We start from the raw sequence: 27,641 nt of genomic DNA on the forward strand, positions 1-27,641 counted from the left end.
CTGTTTCTTCTCGTTTTGAGTCATGCCACATCGGCAAATGAAGGTCTTGAAAGCTTTGCGCCATCCGTGTCATTAAGGTCAACTCCACTTTGAGAAGGCAGCTCTTTCCCAGTAGTATTTTGAGTGCCTTCCAACCTGAGGGGCTCGTCTTCTGGCACTATATCAGACAATGTTCCACTGCTATTCATAAGGTTTTCACTGGTCGATTTTTTCAAAAGTAGATTGCCAAGTCCTTCTTCCTAGTCTTTCTTAGTCTGGAAGCTCCATCGAAACCTGTTCTCCATGAGTGACACTGTTAGCGTTTGAAATATCGGTGGCAGAGCTTCCAGCATCATAGCAACATGGAAGCCACCACGGTACGACAAACTGACAGACGATTGGTGGGTGGGTACCCGCTGCACGATACAGGAAATCAAGGTAGAGAGGCTGGAGGCTGGAAGGAATGCGGTGCAGGGAGGGCTCAGAAAAGGCCCCCCAGAGATGGTGCGTGCTCGGGTGGGCAGGATTTAGGCAAATCATTAGTGGTTCGGTGGTAGAAATCTCTCCTTCCTTGCGGGAGACCTAGTTTGATTTCCTGGCTAGCGTACTGGTGGTGCAGCGGGTAAAGCGATTGACTGCTAACCCAAAGGTCAGCGACTAAAAACCACCAGCAGCTCCTCGGGAGAAAGACGTGGCAGTCTGTTTCTGTAAAGATTTACAGCCTTGGAAACCCTATTGGGTCACTCCAGTCGGATTCAACTCAACGGCAGTGGGTTTGGTTTTGGTCTTGGTTTTTTGGCACCTCATGCACAGCCACTACCTGTCTGTCAGTGGTAGACTGGGTGTGGCTACGATGCTGAACAGGTTTTGGCGGAGCTCCCAAACTAAGATGGACTAGGAAGAAAGGCCTGGTGATCTACTTTTGAAAATCAGCCAATGGAGACCTAACGGATCACAACAGTTCAGTCTACAGCTGATCATGGGGGAGCACAGGACCGGCAGCGTTTTGTTCCATTGTACCTGGGCTCACCATGATTGGGGGGCCCACTTGATGGCAGTTAACAACAAGCATTTGGATGAGGAGAGGAGTGGGTGTAAGAGTGGAGGGAGAGTACAAGCCTTGTTTGGAGGAAGGCTGCGGATGTTCACCAGGGCCAGGACTCTACCTTTTTGGGGCCTTTTCCCTGACTTCTAACGTCCAACTCTCCCTCATTTGGGGAGATGGGAGGAAGAGGAACTGAGAGGGTAAGCAGAGTCTGGCGTGGTCTGGCCTTTTGGGGCTGCAGCGTCCAGGCCACCCAGCCCTAGCACCTGGGTAAGATCTCCGGCTGTCGGGGGCCTGGTGCTGCCACCGTGGTTGTGCCCTTTGGGGCAGGCTCTCATTTCATTCGGTGTCAGGGTCCTGTGCACCGGGCCCCTGTGGGCGTGGAAGTGCCTGCAGTTATCCTCAGAGCCACTAGAGGGCAGCACGAGCTTGTGTTTCTCTCCCATTCCCTGTCGCTGGGCGCCCAGGCAGGCATGGGAAGATGGGCCAGGAGGTACTGGGGCCGGTGTTCCGGATCGTTTGTGTTAGGAAAGCGGCGGCTGTGCAGGTCCCTGGCCTCTCTAGTGGTGGTGGTGGCGGGGTGGGGGCGGTGAAGGCATCTTGTTCTGCCCCCTCTCTGGATTGGGGCCTGAGCTCTTCAGTTCCCAGTTGGAGAAGGAAAATCTCTAGACATTTTGAAGCCATGGGGGAAGGCATTTTGTTTAAACATTTAATATTTACAACCTTTAAAGTGAAAATACTATTTTTCTTTTATTAATATTTTAATGACCTCCCTCTCCCCAAAATAAGTGACCAAAAAACCAGATCTGTTGTCACTGAGTTGATTCAGTGGTTCTCCCCAACCCTGAAATTTTCTGGGCCTTTGTATATAGAAATGATTGAGCACCAATTTGCACCCTAATTTATGTCTGATGTTTCCCGAGGTGAGATGGCTGTGGGGCGCGCCCAGGCCCTCTGAGGTGGAGTATGAGCACTTAGGCCCCCAGCCCCCTCGCCGCATGGTGGGACGCTGGCATGTCTGATAACAGACCCTCTGTGGTACCCTCTAGCTGGTGGCTCTCCACCATGGCTGCACATTAGAATCACGGGGGAGCAGTAAAAAATACCAGTGCCTGGGCCTCACCTGGAATCCCTGGGAGGTGCAAGTGGTTAACAGCCAGCATGCTTGACTGCTAACCAAAAAGTTGTGATTTCGAGTCCATCCAGGGTGCCTCAGAAGAATGTCCTGGCCATCTACCTCTGAAAAATCAGCCACTGCAGACCCTATAGAGCGTGTTCTGCTCTGACACCGATGGGGTTGCCATGAGTCAACTCCACAGCAACGGGTGTGTTTTGAGCCCCATCCCCAGAGATTCTAAACGGAATTGTTCTGTGATGGACTGGGGCATCAGGCTGGTTCCGGGTGATTCCACAGTACATCTGGTGAAAGACCACTGCCTGAAAGGTTTTCTAGGGAAGGGGAGATGCTGAACCCCAGTCCCCCACCCCGTGGCCTCACAGAATTCTGCACATATTTGGGAAAATGAGTTAGGCTTGGCATTGGGAAGCACCTTGGATTGGTAGCGAGCAGTCCTTGGTTCTGGTCCTGGCTTGGTCGTTAACTCTGTGTGGGTCTTTCAGTGAGCGCATTACCTCTCTGAACCTCAGTTTCTTCGTCTGTCAAATGGGATGAGCAGCACCTGTTGGACCTAAGAGTCATCTGATGTGAGGATCAGAAGACACAATGACAGTGAGTGTGCTTTGAAAGAGTATGAAACTGAGACACCCCCAGGCAGTTTCCTCTCCCCCGAGGGCTTGATTCAACAAACAGCAAGAGCAACAAAAAACACTGGAAGGGGATACAGTTGGGGTCAGACAAGGCCCAGCCTCTTCCACCAGCCCCCTTCCCAGAACAAACTCCCCATCTTGGGCTCCCCTCACCTGGCTCAGACAGGTTTGCCTTCTAGGTTTTGAGGTGTTGTTTGGCCCAGCTCCAGGGGCACCAGGCCCATCACAGTCTATGTGAATGACATTCCCTGAAGCACAGCCCTTGCACAACATGGAGGTCTTGTGGGGGCAGAAGGAGAGGGGGCGGGGTCTTTGTGGGGTTCCAGAGCAGGTGGGATGATAGAGGCTTGGCAAGAGTTAGGGGATATGGGGCAGTGTGAGCATCCCGTAATACTCAAGCCAGACAGGGCCCAGAGCCTTGTTTCCATAATTGACAAGCCCTTTCCTGTCTGTGTCCAGGGATCCACCAGGCAGAGGGTAGGTGGGGGTGCGGGCCTGCTGCCAGCCAGGTGTGCATCCATATTTATCAGGGGTGAGTCTCTGGGAAGCAGCCGGATGCGAAGCACGCAGGCAATATGCTTGGACCAGCTGCTCTGTTCCTGGCCAGCCATGGGAAGCAGGCGATTCTAACCAGTGGTTCTAACCAGTGGTGTCCTGACTTGTAGTGTTCTTCCATTTCCATGGTGTACATACTCCCCCCGTGGCTGACTTCAAGCCACTGACACGAAGTCAAGAGGCTTAAAAGTCCTCTGAAAAGTTAGCACTGTGGCCCAACCCCTCAGTATAGGGAGGAAACGGAGCCCTAGGGGTGGCGGAGCCCAAGATCACTCTTCACGCTGATCAGGGGCTCAGCTGGACTGTGTCACTGGACTAGGCTGCAGTATCTGTCTGTCTTCCTGGTGTCACCATTGATAAGGGGTGGCCATGGGTGCAAGGAGATGGGGGGGGGACTGGTCATTGAAAGGGTGGCTGTGACAGGTCTGCCATCAAGCCCGTGCCAATAATAATACCCAACATCACAGAGCACCTGGGCATTTACCACATGCCCTCTTACCTGTTATCTGTACATTCAGTTTTCACAGCAACCCAGCGGGGCATATATTGTCATTATGTTTTACAGATGGGGAAACCGAGGCTCAGAGAGGTTGGATGATATCGCCAAGGTCATGTGACTAGTACGTGGCTGTGCATTCGCCCAAACTGAGGTCTTTTGAGACCAGTCCTGGTTCTTCCCACTGCCCCAGGATGTTGAGGCCACAGATGTCTTCCATCAATCAACGCAGCCTCTTCAGGGGCCTGATGACCTTCCACCTACAAGAGGCCTAGAGCCACCTATGGGTGGGAGCCTGTGCCTTCTGCTCTGATACCAGCTGCACAGAATGGCCCCTTGGTAAGCATCTCTGGTGCATGGAGCTGTCCTTGGGCAGCACTTTTATCCCAGCTCTCCCCGAGAGTGGGGCCCTTTGGGGTCTGGGTGCTGGCCACTTGTATGCTACCTGCTTCCTTCTCATCCAGGACTAAGACTCCTCAGACCTTCCCAGGGCTGTCCCCACAATTCAGCCTCAGCCCCTCCACCCCCCACAGCCTCCCTGGCCTTTCTTCCAACTGTCTGTGAACCACACAGGTCTCTCCCATTCTTGCCCAGGACAGGTGAAGAAGATGCTCAATGTGGGGTCTTTACTGTGGTTCCATACCTGGAACAGGCTCTCTTCCTGATCAACAAGGTGTCAGCCCCAGGCCCAGCTGGGTCTCTCAGGTGGGCCAGCATGTTGAAGAGTCTGCAACTTGTTTGGGAGATAGGCAGACAGACAGACAGACAGATCAACAGAGGGAGGAAAAGACAGTCACCAAGGAAGAGAGACACAAAGACACTGCATGTTAGAGAAATTATAAAAACACCCAAATAACCACGCTGATACCTGCCAGGCACCAGGCTAAGTCCTTAAAACAATCCTCTGGTATAAATTCTATTTGATCCCCATTACAGAGCTGAGGAAACTGAAGCTCATCGAGGTTAAGGACCTTGTCTAATATCACACAGCTAGTCAGAGGATAAGGAGTCTTGGTGGTGCAGTGATTAAGCACTTGGCTGCGAACCAAAAGGTTGGCGGTTCGAACCCACCAGCCACTCTGTGGGTGAAAGACATGGCAGTCTGCTTCCGTGAAGATTTACAGCCTTGGAAACCCTATGGGGCAGTTCTACTCTGTCCTGTAGGGTCACTATGAGTCGGAATCGACTCGACAGCAATGGGTTTGTTTGGTTTAGTGAGAGGTTAGGGCATGATTCTAGCTCATTATATCTGGCTCCAAAGCACTTGCTCATACCCATTACACTCCTAGGCCTCCTGGTGAAGGAGCAGGAGGCCACAGCAAGTGACAAAAGGAGCTTGAGAGGTGAGAGAGTGGGCGAAGGAGCCTTTTCTGGGCACATGGCAGGTTGGCACACCCTCATTTTCTTGAGTTAGGCATCGTGATGTGATTTGCTCTAGATGACAAAATGTGAGTAGAATTTGCAGGGATTCCAGGGAAACCATGGTGGCGCAGTGGTTCAGAGCTATGGCTGCTAACCAAAATGGTCAGCAGTTTGAATCCACAGGTGCTCCTTGGAAGCCCTACGGGGCAGCTGTCCTCTGTCCTGTAGGGTTGCTATGAAACGGAATTGACTTGATGGCAATGGGTTTGGTTTTTTTTTTTTCTCGGACAGAGGACTTTAAGAGGTGGTGTGTGCTGGGCATTAATGTTCATTTCAGCGCTGTTTACAATAGCCAAAAAGTGGAAACAGCCCGAATGTCCATCAGCAGATGGATGGATAAACCATGGCTTCGAACCAGTTTGTTCTGGAACCACGTTTGGTTTATCCCAGGGACTTCAAATTGGTTGTTCTGGTATAAACCCCTGTTGAGAATTTGTATTTCTAACAAGTTCCCTGCTGAGAATTTGCATTTCCACCCTAGATATACTGAATCAGAATCTACATTTTAACAAGATCCTGAGGTGATTCTTATGTATAAATTCCTGGGAAATTGTTAGAAGTGCAAATTCTCAGCAGGGGTTCGAACCTGAATGAACTGATTGGAAATCCTGGGATAAACAAATTGTACTGCATATATACAATGGAACACTACCGTGAAGGAAGATGAAGTCCTGAGACCTGCCGCAGCATGGATGAACCTTGCAAACGTTGCGCTGAGTGAAATAAGTCAATCACAAAAGGACAAATATTGTATGATCTCACACATATGATATATCTAGAATAGGCAAGTGTTATAGAGACCAAAGTTTATTACTGGTTATCAGGGGTGGGAGTGAGGAGAAGGGGGGACTCATTGTTTAGGAAGCACTAAGTTTCTGTTAATGGTGATGGGAAATTTGGCAAGAGATGTTGGTAATGTTGCACAATATGGTTAATATGGCACCAACACCTCTTAGCCAAAAGGTTGGTGGTTCAAACCCGGTCAGAGGTATCTTGGAAGGCCGGCCTGGCGATCTGCTTCTGAAAAATCACACCTTTGAAAACCTTATGAAGCAACTCTGCTTTGCACACATGGAATTGTCCTGAGTCAGAATCAATGGCAATAGCAACAACAACAAATTGTACACATGAAAAACATTAAATTGGCAAATGTGTTATATATAATTTTGCAAAGATAAAAATGTGTATATGTATATAAAGAGATGGTGTGTGGTTCACCACATTGCTACCATGACTGACATATTCGAGGTGCTGGAGGCTCTGCCAGCCTGGATCCCTGAGTGAGGATAACCTGGGACACATCCCTCCTACCTTGTAGAATGAGCAAGAGATTCGTTGTTTGAAGCCATTAAGATTTAGGTGTTGGTTGTCGTTACAGCATAACCTAGCGCATCATGACTGATATCAAGATCCCAAACCAAAACCCATTGCCATTGGGTTGATTCCGACTCACAGTGACCCTATGGGACAGAGAACTGCCCCATAGGGTTTCCAAGGATTCAAACTGATGGCTTTGACCCCGTGACCTTTTGGTTAGCAGCCAAGCTCTTAACCACTGCACAACCAGGGCTCCAATATCAAGATAGGCTCCTAGAAATGAGGTATTGAGGGAAAAAAAAAGCCTAAAATACGTGGTCTGGCTTAGTGGCTGGGCAGTGAGCTGTAAGAAAACTCTATTGGATATTGGAAGGATGGTAATTGATATAATGCAGTGACAAATATTTATTAAAACTTGTCAGGGAGTCAGGTCACGTACCTCAGGAAATTGTAACTCTAGGTGAAAATACAGGAAAATAGAATGTTAGCATATATTTGGTTATTATTGACTGTGGTTGGCCAAGCATTATAAGAAAAGAATATGTTCAGAAAAGAATTGGCCAATATGCAGGCAGAAATGAATAGTTTTCAAAAATTTGGGGCCTTGAAATATTTGGAAAAGCCACTCGATTTTAGGCTCCAAATAGTAAGGTAGAAAACTGAGAAAAGTTTTGAAGGACAAAAGCCACTTAAAATTTATTATTGTGCCAAGGATAAAAATAATAGTATAGCCCTCATCCCCACTGCTAGAAACTCTGAATGGATTAAGGTGTGTCAGAGTGAAGATCCTTCAAGAATGTGGACCCCAGTTATTCCTTTCAACAGGACAAATGGCTCAAGGAAAAGAGGACAAGGCTGTGCTCTCCCACCTAATCCTGGTAGGCTCAAGGTACACTGATATTTAGGTGAAGAGAGTAGATACAGGGATGAGAAGGCAAAGACATGTAACTCCGGGAACTACGTCTCTAAAAGAAGTGTGGGCATGGTTAATGGATTCTACAGTCTGAAGAGTAAGATGAGGATTGAGAACTCACCATTGGACTGAGCAATGGAGAAGGCACTCACTGGTGACCTTGATGAGACATGTCTCGCTGGAACAGTTGGGAACAAAAGCCTGGTTGGAATGAGTTCCAGAGAGGAGCAGAAGTGGCTACAGTGAGTGTGGGCAATTCTGTTCATTTCATTGAATTTCTTCTCAATATAACCCTGTGAAATGACCAGTCAACCCCATTTTATAGGTTACTAGACACTGGAGCCCTGGTTGTGCAGTGGTTAAGAGCTCGGCTGCCAACCAGAAGATTGGCAGTTTGAATTCACCAGCTGCTCCTTGGAAACTCTATGAGGCAGTTCTACTGTGTCCTATAGGGTCACTATGAGTTGGAATTGACTTGATGGCAACGGGTTTGGGTTTTTTTTTTCCCCCACCAGTTCCAGAGGTGCCTGGAGTTGTCAGTTCCTGAGCCTTTTGAGGATCTACAATGTACTCTGGGTCGATTCTCAGCTTTTCCCATGTCTAGCTCGGGTTCAGCCTTCTTGGATCCATTAAGTCAGTTACTACTTGTCTTGTCCCTCAGCTTTTCACCTTGCAAAACTTTGTGATTGCGGTCAGAGCTACCAGGAGGGATTCAGGGCCCCGTGAACCTCTTCTGGACCTCTGGATGCCCCTCCTCTGCTCCTTTACTGATTCTTCCTCATCTCCCCAGATTCTGAAGGCTCGGTCTGTAGATTTGGTCTTTGTTATCCAGTGCTGCTGTAAAAGAAATACCACAAGTGGGTGGCTTTAACAGATATTATTTTCTCACAGTTTAAAACCTGTTACTGTCGAGTGATTCTGACTCATAGTGACCCTATAATAGTTTCTAGTTTCTATATAGGACGGAGTAAATATGCCCAATAGGGTTTCCAAGACTGTGAATCGTTATGGGAGCAGACTGCCACATCTTTCTCCCACAGAGTGGCCAGTGGGTTTGAACTGCTGACCTTTCAGTTAGTAGCCAAGTGCTTAACACTGAGCCACCAGGGCTCCTTCTCAGAGCTTAGGAGGTTTGAATTCAGGGCACTAGTTCTAGGGGGAAGGCTCTTTCTCTGCCTGCTTTGGGGGAAGATCCTTGTCTCAGGTTTTCTAGATTTGGTGTTCCTCGGCTCCTTGGTGACCTCCATGTGGCATCTATCTCTCCCCCATTTGTGCTTGCTTGCCTTTGTGCCTGATCTGCTGTCTTTATATCTCAAAAGTGATTAGATTTAAGACATACCATACATTAATATGGCCTCATTAACAGGCATTTGACTGTGTGGATCATAACAAACTATGGATAAAATTGCAAAGAATAGGAATTCCAGAACACTTAATTGTGCTCATGCAGAACCTGTACATAGACGAAGAGGCAGTCATTCAAACAGAACAAGGGGATACTGTGTGGTTTAAGATTAGGAAAGGTGCGTATCAGGGCTGTAGCCTTTCACCATACTTATTCAATCTGTATGCTGAGCAAAAAATTCGAGAAGCTGGACTATATGAAGAAAAACGGGACATCAGGATTGGAGGAAGACTCATCAACAACGTTTGATATACAGATGACACAGCCTTGCTTGCTGAAAGCAAAGAGGACCTGAAGCACTTACTGATGAAGATCGAAGATTACAGCCTTCAGTATGGATTACACCTCAACATAAAGAAAACAAAAATCCTCACAACTGGCCAATAAGCAACATCATGACAAATGGAGAAAATATTGAAGTTGTCAAGGATTTCATTTTACTTGGATGTACAATCAATGCCCCTGGAAGCAGCAGGCAAGAAATCAGATGACATATTGCTTTGGGGACAGCTGGTGCAAAAGACCTCTTTAAAGTGTTGAGAAGCAAAGATGTCGCTTTGAGGACTAAAGTGCACCTGACCCAAGCCATGGTATTTTCAATTGCCTCATACGCGTGCGAAAGGTGGACAATGAATAAGGAAGACCGAAGAAGAATTGATACATTTGAATTATGGTGTTGGTGAGGAATGCTGAATACACAATGGACCACTGGAAGAACGAACAAATCTGACTTGGAAGATGTACAGCCAGGATGCTCCTTAGAAGGGAGAATGGCAAGACTTTGTTGCATGTACTTTGGACATGTTATCAGAAGGGACCAGTCCCTGGAGAAAGCATCATGCTTGGTAAGGTAGAAGGTCAGTGAAAAAGAGGAAGACCCTTGACAAGATGGATTGGCACAGTGGGTGCAACAATGGCCACAAACATAGCAATGATTGTGAGGATGGTGCAGGACTGGGCAGTGTTTTATTCTATTGAACATAGGGTTGCTATTAGTTGGTATCATCTCAATGGCACCTGACACAATAACAGCATAACAAAGAAAACCCTATTTCCAAGTGGGATTATATCCACAGGTATAGGGGTTAGGATTTCAATGCATTTTTGGGGAACACAATTCAATCTATAACAGACTTCTCTGTCTTCCTACGTGACCTCATCCAATCTTGTGGCTTTAAATACCTTCTTCATATTGATCATTCTCACATTTATATCTCCAACCCAGACCTCTCCTCTGAGCTCCAGATTTCTATATTCAACTACCTACTCAACGTCTTCACTTGGTTATGTCATAGGCATTGCAAATATTATATGTACGAAACTCAGCTTCTAATTTTTCCCCCTAAACCTTCTCTTTCCACAGTCTTCCCACTCTAGGAAGTGACAGCTCTCAGGAAAAATTCTTTTTTTTTTTTTTTATTGACTTTAAATGAAGGTTTACAGAACAAACTAGTTTCTCATTAAACAGTTAGTACACATATTGTTTTATGATATTGGCTAACAACCCCACAACATGTTAACACTCTCCCTTCTCAAACTTGGGTTCCCTACTACCAGCTTTCCAGGAAAAATTCTTGAAGTCATCCTTGACTTCTCTTATTCTCTCACCCACACGTCTATACATCAGGAAATCTCACTGGCTCCATCTTCAGAATATACCCATACCAACTTGGTTTTGAATCGTGACTCTCCTATAAACTGTGTGCCTGTATTCATTTCCTGTGGTTGCTGTAACAAATTACCACCAGCTTAGCGGCATAAATAAATTTATTATTTTACAGTTCATAGGTCAGAAGTCTGACGTGGGTCTCACTGGTTAAAATGAAGGCATCAGCAGGGCTACATTCAGTTCTGTGGGCTTTGGGTGGGATCCATTTATTTGCCTTTTACAGCTTCTAGAGGCTGTCCACACTCCTTGGCTTGTGGCCACTTCCTCCATCTTCAAAGCTGGCAAAGGTGAGTTGAAGTCTTCTCACATCACATTACTCTGACCTCCCCTTTTGCCCCTTTTCTACTTTTAAGGACCCTTGTGATTACATTAGGGTCTCCTGGGTGGCGTAAATGATTAAGCACTTGGCTAAAAAAAAAAAAAAAAAACCCATTGCTGTCGAGTTGATTCTGACTCATAGAGACCCTATAGGACAGAGTACAACTGCCCCCTAGGGTTTCGAAGGAGTGCCTGGTGGATTCGAACTGCTGTCCTTTTGGTTAGCAGCCATAGCACATAACCACTACACCACCAGGGTTCCCAAGTGCTTGGCTAGTAACCAAAAAGTTGTCTGTTCGAATCCACTCAGAGGCACCTTAGAAGAAAGGCCTAGTGATCCATTTCTCAACAATCAGGGCTGAAAACCCTATGGATCGCAGTTCTACTCTGACACACACGGGGTCACCATAAGTAAGATTCCACTCAATGGCAACTTTTTTTTTTTTTGTAATTACGTTGGACTGACCCAAATCATCCAGGATATTCTCTCCTTCTGAAGGCCCTTAATTTAATCTCATTTGCAAAGTCCTTTTTCCACATAAGGTAACATATTCACAGCTTCCAGGATAAGGATGTGGACATTGTTGGGGGGCCGTTATTCTGCCTGCCACAGTGACCTAGCTTTTGTTTAATCTTTCTGACCCTCAGTTTCTTCTCCTGAAAAATGGGGATAATCATACCTCCATTGAACTAATGCTTAGTAGAGAATGAACAGTGGAAAGTTAACAAACTCACTTCCTCTTCTCAGTACCCCACCTGACTCTGGACCCTGAGCTAGCGGAAGCGGTGCTGTCCCTCTTGAGGGCTCAAGTTAAGTTAGGCAAGGGGCATGGTTCTGACCTAGGCACCCTAACACACCCAAAGGGTCCACAGTATAACAAGCCTCCCAGCTGGCCCATTCCAGGGTACATGCCCCGGTACTGAATGTCCCTGTCTGGCGCCCGCACCCGTGTCTGCCTGTGAGCTAGCACTTGACTTCCCCACCTGAGGGGTAGGGACCACACAGACTGTTCCTTGGTTTCCCTTTCTCTCCGTGTCCTTGGACTCTCATCCTTTTGTGTATCTGATGACAGGCACGGCTCTTTCCCCAGAAAAGTGTCTCTATGTGCATAAAATCATTATGTATTTAATTTCAGGGAGATCGAGGACTTCTCAAAGTCCTTCTGTGGACCCTCTAGTGGTCCAGTGTCTCTGATTAGTAAAAACAGGGTGAGACAAGCCTGAATTAGGAGCGTGCTGTAAGGTTCCTGGATGGCACAAGTGGTTTGCACTTTACTACAAACCAAAAGTTTTGTGGTTTGAACCCACCCGGCAGCGCTGTGGAAGAAAGGGCTGGCAATCTGCTTCTGTAAAGATTATAGCCAAGAAAACCCTATGGAGCTCAGTTCTAGTCTGTAACACATGGGGTCACCATGAGTTGGAATGGACTTAATGGCAGCGGGTTTAGGCTGACTTGCCTCTGGCCTCATTGGCTGGGCCAGGCTGACCTGCCCACCCTGGGCCAGAGGGCCTCACCAGGCTTACCTCTCAGAGGCAGGCATTCAAGGTGAGTGGGCATCCTCGCTCCCAAGATGTTCTCCTCCCTCACCTTCTCTCCCCTTAACAGCCTTCTCAGTTCTCAGGTGATCGGCCCTAGCGTACCAGACTGTCCAACTCCTGAAATTTCTCTTCCTGGTTTGGGTTTTGCTGCCCTTCCCTGGGCTACACTCTGTTCCCCTGGACCCACTCAGGAACACAGCAAGTCCCAACCCATACTTGTTGATTGATGTGGGTGTGGGGAGGAAAGTGAAGACCATGGCTTTTGCCCTAGCTGAGCGGGCAGATGGCTTTTCCTCTTGGGTGTGTCTGCATCTGCCACTTGTTGGAGGTACACGGGGGACACACGTCTGTGCCTGGGACCCAGCGAATGTGTGGAGGTGGGGCCGTGTTGTGCATCTGTGTGCCTCTTCTGCTCCCCCCCCGAGTCCCCAAGTTTCTTTGTCCCCAGGTTGGGCGGGGGTGCCCTTTCCCCGCAGGGTGCATGCCCAGGGCTCCCCGGGCGTGGAGGGCAGCCTAGCACCCTCGCAGAAGGTGGTGGGTCTGCCTTCTGAGTGCTGGGTGCCGCTGCACCCAAGAGCGATATTCCCAGGTCAGTGGCACAGAGACCTTGGCAAAGGCTGATAAGCAGTCCCGAGCCAGGGCATGGATCAGGAGATGAAGGGGAAGGATTTCATTTGTTTATTGTGGTCCACATTTTGCTGTCTCCTCGCAGGAGGAGGAGGGGCGGTTTCTAGCCCCCTTGTCGTCCTGCCCCTTGGTGGGCCTGCCCTTGGTGGGCTCGCCAGCATACAGGGCCCGCTGCTGCAGAGGGTCCTTGCTGGCTTTGTGCCTTCAAGGTTATGGCCAAGTCGCCTTCCGCAGAGGGGCGGACAGAAGAGGGATGCAGACCAGGCCCCACAGCCCCACTGGGAAGAGTGTTGGGGCAGGAGGACTTCAGCTTCCCAGCGCCCTCCCTGGAGGCTTTCCTGCCCAGGGCCTGTGGGGCCTGGGCTGAGGAGGGGAAGAGAGAAGGATCTAGGTTCCTTCTAGGAACCTCTTGTGACTTTACAAGTACCAGCCCCTGTGCCAGGCCCTCAAGGAACTCAAAGCTCCTGAGGGGGTGGGTCAGACCAGAAATAAGTGAATCTGCTAAGGTGTAGTAGAAGTAGCTGCAAGGAAGAAAAAGAGCATTGGGGGACACTGGTAGGGGGAGTGTCCAGGAGGGGTACTCCACCCTCGTTTTGTTTTGGGGGTGGGTGTTTGTGCAGGGAAGATGCTAGAATTTTTCCAGGTGGGAAGGAGAACATTTTAGCACAGAGACCCAGAGGTGTGAATGCAGGTGCTGGGCTCAGGACTAATGAGGTCTCGGGATTAGTGGGGCCTGGGTGGAGGACAGTGAGGGAGCAGGTTGGGAGAGGGAGGAGGGAGGAGAGTAGGTGGGGGTGTCCTGATGGTGAGAGGCATTTCCTGCCAGACTAAGGAGCTTGGCTTTCTCCTGAGGTCTCCGCATGTTGCATATTTGGAAGGAGGTGACATGGTGAAATCTGGGTTTTCAGAAAAAACGCTTTGACTTCTTTGGAGGGAAATGGATTGGAGGAGGAGGATTGGAGGCAAGGAGACCAGGAGGAGTCTCTTGGGTGGTCTGAGTGAGAGATGGTGAGGGCCGGAATGGAAGCTGAGGGACTGCAGAAAATGGCACCCAGAGGCACCTGGGAGCTAGACTTGGCAAGGCTTGTTGTCACCTGGCTGTGGGGACTCTTAGAGCTGGACTCTGGGTGACTCCCAGGGTTTTCCTTGGGTGACAGTGTGGATGGTGGGCTCATTAAGCAAGAGAGCGACATGGTGAGTTGGAGCATGTAGGCTGATGTGTCCAGCAGGCAGTTAGAAATGCAAGTCCTGATGTTAGGAGAGAGGTGAGGGGCAGTACCTGAGTGAGGCTGGAGACAGAGAGAGGGTGGAGGTAAGAAGAAAGGAAAAGAGGGTGGAAGTCGCCACCTGGGAAGCACTATCATTTCAGGAGTAAGGAAATATATATAACCGGTTGCTGTGGAATTGACTCAGACTCATGACAACCCATGTGTGTCAGAGCAGAGCGGTGCTCCATAGGGTTTTCATGGCTTGTGACCTTTTGGAAGCAGATTGCCAGGCTTTTCTTCCAAGGTGCCTCTGGGTGGACTCCAACTTCCCACCTTTCAGTTAGCAGCAGAGCGACCACCCAGAGTCTCCCCTGCAGTTACCGTGGGGCAGAGATGCAGGTTCTCATTCTAGTGCAACCCCTTTGCGTTACATGTGTAAACACATGGAAAGCATTTGGAATCATGCCCGGCACTTAGTAAACACTCCTTAGTGTTGTCGATACTTCAGACTCTGAGGCTGGTGTGACCAGGGAAGCACAGCTTATACAGGAAGCAGTTCTGTTGAGTTTGTATCTTCTGATTCCTGTCCATCCTTCTCTCCTAATTGTAGTGCAGGACACGCTGACAAACTACAAGAGAGGAAGCTGGGTGCAGCCTTAGAGATGACCTGGTTTCTCTCCCACATTATATGTTGATTAGGAAAGACACAGCGTGTTATTGACAACTCCGAGCTGGCTTTAGAGTTAGGTAGGGAGATGGCATAATACTAAGTTTTGTCTCTGCTGGTGTCACAACCCAGGTCTCCTGACTCCCCAACCAGGGTTCTACAAAGCAAGCAAGCAAGCAAGCGAGCGAGCGAGCGAGCAAGCAAGATAACATAGTCCCAGTACCTCAGAGACAACCACTGTTAACAGTTTATATCTTTCCAGCCTTTTTTCTTACATACACAATGCATGTGTGTTATATACTTAGACTAATACACATATAACGTTTATACTATGTATGTTTATACTACACAGCAGATTTTGTACCGTGGTGGTTTCTGTGATGGGCTGGAAGCTATGCCACTGATATTTCAAATACCAGCAGGGTCATCTGTGTTCGACGGGTTTCAGCAGAGTTTCCAGACTAAGACAGAGTAGGAAGTAAGGCCCGGTAATCTCCTTCTTAAAATTAGCCGGTGAAAACTCTACGGATCACAAAAGCACATTGTCTGGCTCACTTGCTTCGAGCATGTCATCAGGAGGATCAGTCGCTGGAGGAGGACATCATGTTTGGTGAAGTAGAGGCCAACGAGGGTGAGGGAAACCCTGCCGTGATAGACTTGAACATGTTGGTGACTGTGAGGATGATGCAGGGCTGGGCAACATTTTGTTGGGTTGTACGTAAGGTCATCACGAGTTGGAGCTGACTCTTCGGCAGCTATCTATGTCTATATCTATACATAAAAAACTAAAAGGAAAATGAATTCATGCTGTATGTATTGCCTTGTAACTTGCTTTTCCCTTGAAAATCAAGATTCTTTTCTATGTTATTAGATATTATTTTACAATATTTTATATGACCATACCATCATTTATTTAACCAATCCCTTATTGTTGGACAACAAATAGTTCCCCGTTTTTGCTGTTAGAAACAGCTCTGAGGTTACCTTTGCACATAGATGATTATTTCTTTTGGATAAGTCCTCAGATCCAAAAGTAAGAAACATTCTAAAACTTTCGGTCTGCAAGGACGAAGTGGTCTCCAGAAAGGCCGTGCTAATTTACGTGTCCATCAGCAGTGACTGAGACAGCCTGTTTATTCACACCCTTGCCAGGGCTCCTTTCTTTCCTGGGCTGTACCATGGGGAGGAAAGCAAGTCTTGTCCTCAGTGCCCAAGGCTGTTCCTCCCTGGGAGTGGGAGAGCATTGGTTTGATGGGCCAAGCTCAAGTGGGAGGGTTGGCAGTGGGAGCAGATGGCTGGGGGCTGGTGGCGCTCAGAAGAAGGTGGGCTGGGGGCTCTCCTCTGGGCATCTGACCACACAATTGGAGTTCTGGCTGTGGAGTTCAGTGGTTTGACCTCATGAGGCTTGGCTGGGCAGACGGGTTGGGCAAATGGAGTGCCAGAGATGGGTCTGGGAGACAACATGGATGAGGGTGGGCAAAGGTGGACACCGCCAGTCGTTAACTCCAGGAGCAGTAACAAAACCAAATATTTGGAGGCTGGGATTGCTTTGCTTTCTCCTTGGAATCAGCAGACTCTCAGAGGCTGGGATTAATTTGAAGAAATTTACTAGCAGAGTTTGTGGCAGATAAAACAGTTTGCTTATTTCACACTTGTATGGCCACCTGCTAGGAACTGTTTGTTCAGTTTCGGATTCTTTAATTAAAATCAACATAAAACAGATTGAAAACATCCCAAGAAAGGGATGCTTGATTTGCTGGAGGATATTGCAGAAAGATGGAGCAAAGTGGTTCAAAAAGCGCTTCGTCACCAAGCAAGCAGGCGGAGAGTATGTGCAGCCTGGGCGAGCGTAGGGTTCAAGTGTGCGCATGCGTGTGCAGGTGGCTGTGGGCAGTGTAAGTTCACATGGGCCTTCTTCCCATTTTGGGTATTTTCCATGATGGTGGTGGGCTGGGATGGAAAATGAGAAGTGAAGCTGTGTACTAGTTCTGAAATCCTCTTTACTTCCATCTTTTGGGAGCCCTAGTGATGCAGTGGTTAAGAGCTATGGCTGCTGACCAAAAGGTCGGCAGTTCAAATTCACCAGACACTCCTTGGAAACCCTATGGGGCAGTTCCACTGTGTCCTGTACGGTTGCTATGAGTCAGAATCAACTTGACAGCAACAGGTTTGATTTTTTGGTCCATCCTTTGGAAAAGGCCAGCTCCACTTTATTCTTCCAACAAATATTCAGAGGGATTCTCTGCGTTAGAAATTGTGAATAATATTCAAGCCCCTGACTCAAGCAGCTCAGAATCCAGTGAGGGAGACAGGATAGTGAAGTATTAGTTACAACCGAGCCTGTGACAAGTGCTGCAGAAAGGGTAAATTCCGGTGCTGTGGGAGCCCAGGAAGTCCCTGGTGGTGCAAATCGTTAACGTGCTCGGCTGTTAACACAAAGGTTCCAAAGGTGCCTTGGAAGAAAGCCCTGGCCATCTGCTTCTGGAAGATCACAGTCATTGAAGACCCTACGGAGCACAGTTCTATGACACACACACGGCTAGTTCTGGTTTTATGGGAGCCCAGAGGAAGAGCACCTGGCCTGAACTGCGGAGGTGATGAGGGGCTCGGGTCAGGCTTCTGAGGAGGGTTGACACCTACCTTGGCTGAGATCTGGCGAATGGATAGAAGCTAGTCAGGTTAAGATGATGTATCAGTAAGCTAGTCAGGTTAAGATGATGTATCAGTTAGCTAGTACTACACTACGCTGTGTAACAAACACCCACAGTATCTCGGTGGCATACAACAATAACCATTCACTTAACTCATGGTTCTCTGAGTCAGCTGGGGGTCAGCTGTGTTAGGTTGGGCCCGGCTAGGTGCCTCTGTTCATCTCAGCTGCCCTTGCTCATGCTTCTGCATGTTGCCTGGGGGTCAGCTGATCTAGGCTGAGCCGGACCGGGCCACCTTGCTCCATGAGTCCCTTATTCTCCTCCTGGGACCAGCAGGCTAGCCTGGGCATGGTCTTCTAATGGTGATGGCAGAAGCACAAGAGAGAAAGCCCATTCACAATGGCACTTTTCCCGCCTTTACTGTTGTTGCTTCTACTAACATTCCATTGCCCAAAGGAGGTAACGTCTGAACTCAAGGTCAAGGGAAAAGAAAATATGTTGCTGTTTTTAGCTGCTGTCAAGTTGGCCCCTGACTCATGGAGACCCTATGCATAATGGAATGAAACACTGCCCTGTGCTGTGTCATCCTCATGATTGGTTGTGGATTGGACCCTTGTGATCATAGGGTTCTCACTGGTTGATTTTTGGAAATAGATCACCAGGCCTTTCTTCCTAGTCTGGAAGCTTCTCTGAAACCTGTTCAGTATCATGGCAACATAAACACCTACACTGACAAACGGGTGTATTAGCTGAGTTTTGAACCTAGGTCTCCCTCATGGAAGACAAGAATCCTACCACTGAACCATCAATGCCTTCTCTCAGGGAAATATACTCCACTTCTTTAGAATCTCGGCTGTTAATGTAATCCACCAGAGGTGGACTGAATGCTAGGATGGTGGTGGGATGTCACAGAATAAAGGAACAGCATACACTGGTCAGGGCTTAGAGCACTGGGAGCTGCCTGGTAGGAGCAGTGAGTGTGAGGCAGGGCCTGCAAGACTAAAGGCTTCTGCAAAGGCCTGCAGGAGCAGATGAAGAAGGTCTTGGCTGTCAGCAAAGCCTTTGGATTTTACCCCAGGACAGTGAGGAAACACATGGGTTCTAAGCTGGGGAGTGACATGGTCAGATTCTGCCTTAGAGTGACCACCTGGCTTCAGACAGGGAGCAGAGTGGAGAGGACAGGGGGAGCACCAGGGGACAAGCTAGGAGGCTTGGAGTCACCTGGGCTCCCTAGGCTTTGACCTCAGGATCAGGAGACTCAAGTTGTGAGCCTTCTGTTCCTCTGAGGATCCTTCTAAATGCTAAATGATCTTTAACTCTTGGCATGCCAGCACATCGCAAAAAACTCCACGGCTGCTAAGGCAAATGGGATTGACTAAGCTGGCTAAGCAAGCAGAGAGCCTTGCAGGCCCTGAAGTATCTCACCCACCTTGGCCTAGACTCAGTGCATTTGGTCCCTTGAATCTCATCACCATCTCTTCTCAGGCTCCACTGGCTCCTGGGAAGGCACAAGCTGGAAGCTGCTAACCTTCTAAGAATCCCTCAGCTCACCCTGAGATGGTCTGCATGCACCCCCTCCCTGCCCCATGCCCCAAATAGGGGGTCAGTTGTCCATTGCCACTCCACAGACACAGCTGGGCATGGGCACAGCCTGTAGGGGATTCTGGGCCTGGTGCCCTGGGGAGGGCCAGTTACACCAGCTCAGTCCAGCGTCCATTTCCAGACTCTGATTTTCACTCCTGAATTTGAGCTAAGCCTTTCACATTTCATACCCGCATGCCTACCTGCTCTGGTGCAGTGGAAAGGCACTGTGTCCAAGGAGTCCAAAGACCTGGGTTTGGGTTGCAGCTCAGTTCCCTGCAAACCATATGATCGTGACCAAGCCGCCAGTGTTCTCAGGCCCTTGGTTTCTTCATTGTTGGTTTATCTCAGCAGGTAGAGCCATCACATGAGGTCATGGGTATGAAAGTTCCTGGTAAACCTCTCCTCTCCTTATTCCCTGCTCACCACGCCCCTAAGCATCCTTGAAATAGCATCTGGAAAGTTACCATCTCTTCCCTGAGGGCCCCAGCTAGGCCCCTGTTAAAGCCCTTGCCACTTTCTACGTGTCTCCCTCTGGAGCGGGAGCCTCTTGTGAACACATCTTTTCATTTCTGAACCCCAGTCTCTGGCACAGAGCTGGCAGGCCAGAGGTAAACTAGTTTTAAACAAATCTGTGTCAACATTTTCTAGCTTAACCCTGGAGCCCTGGCGGTACAGTGGTTCAGAGCTCAGGCTGCTAACCAGAATGTCAGCAGTTTGAATCCAGGAGCCGCTGCTTGGAAACCCTGTGGGGCAGTTCTGCTCTGTCCCATAGGGTCATGATAAATCCTTTTCTTTTGAAGGTGCTTCTTCCTCAGAGCCCCTTAGACTGCTTCCCTTCCTCGCCTACCCCACCCTACTGTCCTCCCCAGCACACGAGCTCTGTGGTCTGGGTCTGAGCATGGCTGTAGGCCTCTAGTGTGCCTCCTGCCCGCCTCCAGCCCCCACGGTCCTGAGGGTGAGGACTGTTGTCTCTCTGTCCTGCCCATACCCCTGATTCCTGGCCAGCACCCAGGACTGGGTGTCATACCCTGAGTGCTCCAGCAGTGTTTTTGATGCCCCCTGAGGCAGCCCCATATATTATTGATTTCTCCTTTCCCTCTTCCTCCCAGATCAGCCCTAACTAGCGGTGGCTTTTGTACAACACTGGATAATAAGGAGCAAGTGGTCCCATCACAGCTTTCCAACTAAAGTCTGGGTTCATGACTGTTATGGATTGAATTGTGTCCCCCAAAAATATGTTTGTCAACTTGGCTAGTCCATGATTCCCAGTATTGTGTGATTGCCCACCATTTTGTCACCTGGTGTCATTTTTTTTTTTTTAAATAATGTTTATTGACCTGGTGTGATTTGTCCTATGTGTTGTAAATCCTACCTCCATGACGTTAATGAGGTGGGATTAGAGGCAGTTATGTTAATGAGGTAGGACTCAATCTACAAGATTAGGCTGTGTTTTAACTCAATCTCTTTTGAGATATAAAAGAGAGAAGCTTACACCACCAAAAAAGCCATGTCGGGAGCAGAGCACGTCCTTTGGACCAGAGATTCCTGTGCTGAGAAGCTCCCAGACTAGGGGAGTATTGATGACAAGGACCTTCCTCCAGAGCCAGTAGAGACAGAAAGCCATCTCCTGGAGCTAGCACCCTGAATTTGGACTTCTAGCTTACTAAATTATGAGAGACTAAATCTCTGTTTGTTAAAGCTATCCCTTTGTGGTATTTCTGTTTGTAGCAGCACTGAATAACTAAGACAATGACATTCCAAACACTACTGCCCAGGGGCTGGGTGGCCCGTGGGGCCCGTGGAACTCACTAAAACTCTGAGCTCCAGCTTCCTCATTTGTAACATGGATATAATGCCAATTTTACCACTACTGACCACTTCTTTTTGAGCAGCTCTTGTATGGAAGGTACTGTGCTAGCATGGAAATGGTTATGACTACTTTCCTCACCACCACCACCATCATCATCATCACGACCAAAGGAACCTCTAGTCTTTGAGAGCTTGCTATGGTCCAGGCGCCAAGTTCATTCTTTATGAGTATTATCTCAGGAACTCACACACATTCCTGCAGGGCCCATCTTCTTGCTCCCAGTTACCTACCTGCCTGCTTAGAGCAAATGAAATGATGCTTGTATGTATGTGTGTGTGTGTGCATGCAAGTGTGATGTGAAATACTATATGCTATACACATGGTAAAGTGAAGGAAGCAGGAAGCCTGCCTCACACGCAGGACATCCCCCCAAAAAGAAACTGATTTTCTCAGATTTTATCTTCAGTTGATCATCACCAAATGGGTTTTCAGGATAGTAAAGAGGAGGGGTGTGGTCATGCAGAAGAGAAAACAGGCTTAGAAAGGTCAAATGACTTGCCCGAGGCCACAGGGTGAGAAGTCACAGAGGTGTTTCCTGACCGTAGGCAAGTAGACAACTGAACCCCCACCCCCCACCCCCAATGCATGTCTTGATGCCTGGCTCCAGGCTTGGGCCCGTGGCTGGGACCCTGTGGTGGCTGGTGGCTGGCCTGAGCCCTCTGTTCTCTCCCGGACCCTCTGCATGCCTCACCCCCATCACCGGCTGCCCAGAGTAGGCTCCTCAGCCAAGGGGCACCCTGCCGTGAATCAGCCTCCTTTGTGGGGTTGATTAGAGGCCTCCTCCTACAAACATCAAAGCTTCAATTAACATGGGCTGCTTGCAACCCTCTTGCAAAACTCTGATAAGAATAGAATTTTCTCTTGGAAAATGGATTTTTATTTAGTTGTGTGTACTGTTGGTTAAATGACCTACTCTATACACTGGCGCTGAGATTCCGGGGACAATTAGGGGGCTCGTCAGGAACTGGTTATCTGAAGGAAACAGGCGTGGGACTGTTTAGCTGTCTAATATCCTGACAAGGGGCGGGGGGAAGAGACAAATTAAAAAAGGCCTCTGTCCTTCTCCAGACAGGGGGTGCTGAGGGTGCTTTGCTGAGTTGGGGCTTTTGTGGGGGGAAGTGGGGTAGCCCCAGTTCATCTCCTCCTGGGACTGGCCGGGTTGGTGGCCCCCAGCCTTATATCTGGATGTGTGTGTGTGGTGGCTTGGGGGGGGGGGTGTAGGGTGCACAGGAGTCCCTGGATGCTGCTCAGAGTGTAGCTTGGCCTCTTTCAAGGAGCACCCAGGGGAGACTGGCAGGCTGAGTGTAGAAGAACACAGCAGGGCTGGGGGCACAGGGAATGGGAGCTAGGGCGAATGGGAGGCTAAGGCTGGTGGGGCCCTTCCTTTCTGGGTGGCCACTTTTCCTATTAAACTTGGCCGTCCCTGGGTGAAGGGTGTGGCAGAGCGTTGGGGAATGATGCCTCCTCAGTGTCACCACCTCTGAGGGAGGAAGAGAAGCACTTTTCTCTCAGCGCAGGATAAAGAAGCCTGTTCTCTTCTGAATGGCCAAGAAAGCGTCATCAAGAGATGGTTGAGACTGCACCCCTGACTTAATCCAACCATTGAGCTTAAATCTTTTTTGTTCTGAAGGCTCCTCAGAAAAGGGGAGACCTCTACTCCTGTAAGGTCCCTGTGAGGCACAAGCGGTTTGGGCTTGACTACTAACCTAAGAGTTAGTTTGAACCCACCCAGTGGTGCCATGAAAGAAAGGCCTGTTGATCTGCTTCCAAAAAGATTACAGCCAAGAAAACCTCGTGGAACGGTTCTACTCTGTTACGTGACATTGACACGAACTGGAATCCACTCGATGGCCATGTGTTTGGTTTTGGTTCTATTCCCCCATCCCTCCTTGAATTTCTATCCACTGCCAGAAAAGTTCTTCCTATTGTCTAACCACATGCCTCCAGCTGCACTTTAAGCCTATCTTGAATCAAGTAGATACATTTCATGGAGTAGAGGACTTGGGGTTAGGGGAGTAGCCTGGTTGGCAGCGGGACTGTTTGGGGTAGGGGTGAGGGGGTGGCTGGAGAAGGCAGAGAAGAGGAGTAGGAAGAAGAGCAGCCTGCTGACCAGCAGCCTACCAACCAGCTACTCTTCCTCAACTGGGAGGCCTGGCGTAGCATGACTGCATTGATTCAATTATTCCTTACAATGTAATGCTCTGCATTTGTGTGATAGCAACAAACAGAGTTGAAAGACATACAAAAATAAATGATCTGAAAGTTAATATGGCTGAATGGGCATCTATGAATTCGAGGAGAGAGGTTTTATTTTACATTGTAAAATCAATAGCGTGCAGAACAATGTCCTAACTTCCCCTGGGGACCCCAGCGAGCCCACCCATATCGATCGCCATGCAAATTAATTGAATTCACGAAATCCACATTGCTGGGTAATTGATGCTTCTTATAATTACCTCCGAGTTATGAGTTTTTAGGAGATTGCATTGATTCCAGAGCAGTGGGGAGGGCAGGGCTTGGGAGGGAAGAGGCTGGCTTCCTGGAACTGCAGGCAGTGCTGCCCAGGTGGGCAGTAGGCAGGTGGGGGATTGCCAAGGGTGAGTGAGGGGGATTTGCTTGGTGGCAGTAGGGGGCTGCTAGGCTGGAAGTTGAGGTAGATCTGAGTGGCTATATCTGGATATCTGGAAGGATCCCAGGAAGCTGTGCTGGCATCTGGGGCTCCTGGGAAGCTGAGGCTATCTTAGGGGAATAATGGTAACAACACACATTTAGCATTTCTTGTGGGTAGGCATTGTTCTAAGTGCTTTACACGTACATAGCTCATTCAATCTACACAACAACCTAAAAACAAACAAACCCGTTGTTGTCAAGTGATTTCAACTCGTAGCAACCCTACAGGACAGAGAGAACTGCCGTATAGGGTTTCTAAGAAGCGGCTGGTGGATTTGAACTGCCAACCACTTGATTAGCAGCCATAGCTCTTAACTATTTATTACACCACCAGGGCTCCACACGACAACTTATGTACCATTATTATGCCCATTTAGTTGTTAAAGAAATGGAGGCACAGAGATGTTAAGTAAGTTGCCCAAGCTCACACAGCGGCAGAGCTGGATCTTTGACCACCAGCTAATCCATGAATGGGCTTCAGCCCCGCCAAGATCACATGAGCAGTCTGCATGTGAGTGTTTTTTAGACAGAGGATCTGAAACTTTCATCAGTTCATCACTGGTGCTTCGGAGAGCTGGCCGTGGGTTTATTACAAATACCTGTTACATAAGCATTATTTCTGTTAATGATGCCTTATCTTTATACTATGACGAGCACTGGAATTCATGTTCTCAGACAATGTGCTGTGTGACCTTGGGGAAGTCACCTAAGTTGTCTGAGACTCGTCCACAACTGTAAAACCGGGAGGTTGGCATGGGGACCCCCAGGCCGCTTTACAGCTGGGGCTATCTATAACTGACACGGCATTAACTCATACGGACCTCACGAGAAGCCCTGAGCTGAGGGAACACTGGGCAGAAATTATTATCCCCATTGTACAGATGAGGAAACTTAGACACAGAGGGCTCAGGCCTCTTCTGGAAGATCACGCAGCAGGTTAGCGGCAGGGTTGTGATGAGAACCAGGTGGATCCTATCTCCAAGCCAGGCACACCTCAGAGCACCATTTCTTGTGCCTAGAGTCACTCACTCCCCGTGTGGATCAGAAAAACCAGGGAGGAGCCTGGCTCCAGGTCCCGCAGCCTGCACTTCCCTTTACTTTAGGGCCACACGGCAGCTTGGCCCCAGTGAGATCCCTTGTCTCCTTGGGGAATTCCTCCCTTGCCCTGGGTGCAGTCCTTCACCAGTAGACTGAGCCAACTTTGGGAGCTGTGGCTGAAGCCAGGGCAGTAGAAGCTCTAGGCAACAGGGTAGATAGACTGGATTAGATCCAAGGAAGCAAAGCAACTGCTCTCCTAATAGATACTGTCTCCACAATTCCTAGCAAGTACCTTCATGGTGCCAGCTTCTTCTCTTCCCTCCCTGGTCTTGGCAGGAGGTGAGGGCTGGCCGTTTGAGCCACCTCTCCTACCTCCCCAGTTTTGTTTTGGAACAGTGGAGGTGGAGGCCCAGGGAGACCCATCTCCTGCTTGGTGGAGTCTGGCCTGGTGGAGCTGCATCGCCTTGAGTCAATGCTTGTGCTGGGGCTGCCTGGGCTGCTCAGGTGACACGCACAACAGGGGGAAGGGGGCCAGAGTTCAAGGTGGTGACTGGGGCAGGATTGGCAGCCTGGTCCTCCCTGTGGCTGGAGCATCTGACCAGCTCCTGAGGACTTTATGTGAGGAGGATGTGGCCATGGGCCCCTTGTTGGGCACTAGGAAGAGGTCCTAGCTCACCATCTCCTGGAAGGTTTGGGGCTTGTAGGGTACTGGCTCTCTGCAGGGCGGCCATCTGTACAGAGAAGGTAGGCATATGCATGGTCAGGGGCTCCGGTCTCTGCCACTGTCTCCTCCCGAAGCCTCCTTGCCAACTCCTTTGCTGGTGCAAAGGGTGCCAGGCTCTGCTAGGGTGTCCTTGCTGGCATCAGTCATGGACTTGGGGAAGGGACCCCGGAGGCTTCCCTAACTCATCCAGGACCCCATGTGGCCAGCTGGTGGGTAGGACTCTCCTGACTTAGCCTGGGTGTCCAGATCTGGAGCTCCTAAAGGACATTGAAGTTTATCTTCTGTAGTCAACGAGTCCTGAGAGATGGGAGGGACTTAACGAGATCATCCAATCCAACCTCCTCACCAAAATGAGGCTTGAAGAGGTCAAAGGTCACTCAGCCAACACATGTCAGGGTTGACCCTTCAGTCCACGGCTTCTGACTCAAGTCCAGGGCTCTTTCCATGATACTAAAATAATCTCCCAGCCAATAGCCAGCCCTATTTCCTCTCTTGGTGACTTCTGGGCATCTCCAGGGGAAGGGGAGGTGGTGGGGGAGTCTTCTGAAGAGTTGCTTCTCCCCTTCCCCACTCTCTACCCTTATCCAGAATATCATAAGATTTCAGAGATTGGAAGGTGCTCTTCTTGAGAACATATTGGAAGGCTCCTGCCTCACTGGTTGTGCCTCCACCTTGGGCTGCTGGGCCACCTGAATGGTGGAGAGTACTAACTAGACCCAACTAGAACCTCTCCCTCCCTTCTCCTGTGGAGAACAGAGAAGCTCCCTCAGCACACCCTAGAACAGAAGTGGCACCAGGATAGCCTAATTAGGTGAAGTTGATGAACTCATTAGAAATGTGTGTAACTAAGATTGAGAACTGTTTGTGGGATGGTTGATGTTCCTCTCTCTCTTCTCTTTCCTTGCAGGAGAGGAATTCTTTCTGTCTACACTGAGTCCCAAGAAAGGTCTAGGATGAGGTCTAGCAAGGGGCCTGGAATGAGGTATACCCTCAAAGCATCCTTACATCCATCAGTCCATTCATCAGTGTATCCATCCATCAGTCTGTCTGCCCATCATTCTCTATGCCCATCTGTCTGTCCGTCTGTCCGTCCACCCACCCACCCATCTGTTCGTCCGTCCATCTGTCCATCCATCCATTCAATATGTCCTTGCTCTCCTGTGTGCAGGCTCTGTGGTGGGAAGTACATCAGTGGGTACAGAGATGAATGAGTGCTGGACAGAATATGGCAGCAGGTGTACAAGGAGGAGGGCAAATTCTGACCCTGTGTCAGAATTTCTTGGGATTTCCAACAATTAATTACTTGAGGAGAAAGGCCTCAGAAGAAGAATGAACTTCTTTCTATAAATGAAATCAGGAGCTCTGAGCTGTTTCAGTTCTGTGCTAAAAGCGCATAACCTTGTTTAGTATCACAGACCCTGGTGAAAGTGTCATCATTGTCATGTCACCCTGAATATATGTGCAGGGCCTACCAGGCCCATTCCCTGTGGTCTCACTTACCTCTCCCAACAGCCCTACGTATGGATCACGTGCTGTTACTATCTCTATTTTACAGGTGAGGACACTGGAGCTTAGACGCATTAACAGAGGAACCATGCCTCAGTGAGTAGCCCAGACTTGTGATGCGGAGGCCAAGGTTTGCTCTATAAACAAGCATCAACTAATTAATAAGGATTGTTATGGGACAGAAATGACCAGTGGGGCCCCCCCCTTCTTTTTAAGCTTCCTTTGCAAATTACTGCAGATCCTAGTGGAAGTGGGCAAGATGGGAGTCAGAAGGCAAAGAAAAATACCAAAGAGAAAGACCCACTCTCTGGCGTCAAGGGGTAGACGTTACCAACACTTACGGAGCTACAACTTTGTGCCTGGTGCTGTATATTCATTTCACATTTGATTTTCATGTAGTGAGGCTCTTTACCACATCATGAGAAAAATACCCTGGGAAGCAGGACTTGTCATCTTCATTTTACAGATGAGAAACTGAAGGTTCAGGGAAGATGAGGATCTCAATCCTGCTGCCTCTATTGGAAATGCTGAACAATCCAGGCCCTACCCATGCCCTCCACAGCCAGACCTGCTGCGGACGACACTCCGAGCTCTGTCTGTGGCAGCACTCGTTGATGCCCTCCCTGCCTGGGTGCCTGTATCATCTCCTTACCCTCCCTGCTGTGGGTATT

At 49.0% G+C, this 27,641-nt stretch overlaps 1 long non-coding RNA gene across 1 annotated transcript in view; it reads left to right on the forward strand.

The window, feature by feature from the left end:
• The window catches only part of LOC135227839 (uncharacterized), an 82,311-nt gene extending 55,160 nt beyond the window's left edge, over positions 1-27,151 (forward strand). Inside the window, exon 3 of the long non-coding RNA XR_010318029.1 lies at positions 26,372-27,151. This is a non-coding gene — a long non-coding RNA (uncharacterized LOC135227839). The remainder of the gene's footprint in view (positions 1-26,371) is intronic.
• The last annotated feature ends 490 nt before the right edge of the window (positions 27,152-27,641 follow it).

This window comes from Loxodonta africana, chromosome 15 (assembly GCF_030014295.1).
Source record: "Loxodonta africana isolate mLoxAfr1 chromosome 15, mLoxAfr1.hap2, whole genome shotgun sequence".
Taxonomy (NCBI): domain Eukaryota; kingdom Metazoa; phylum Chordata; class Mammalia; order Proboscidea; family Elephantidae; genus Loxodonta; species Loxodonta africana.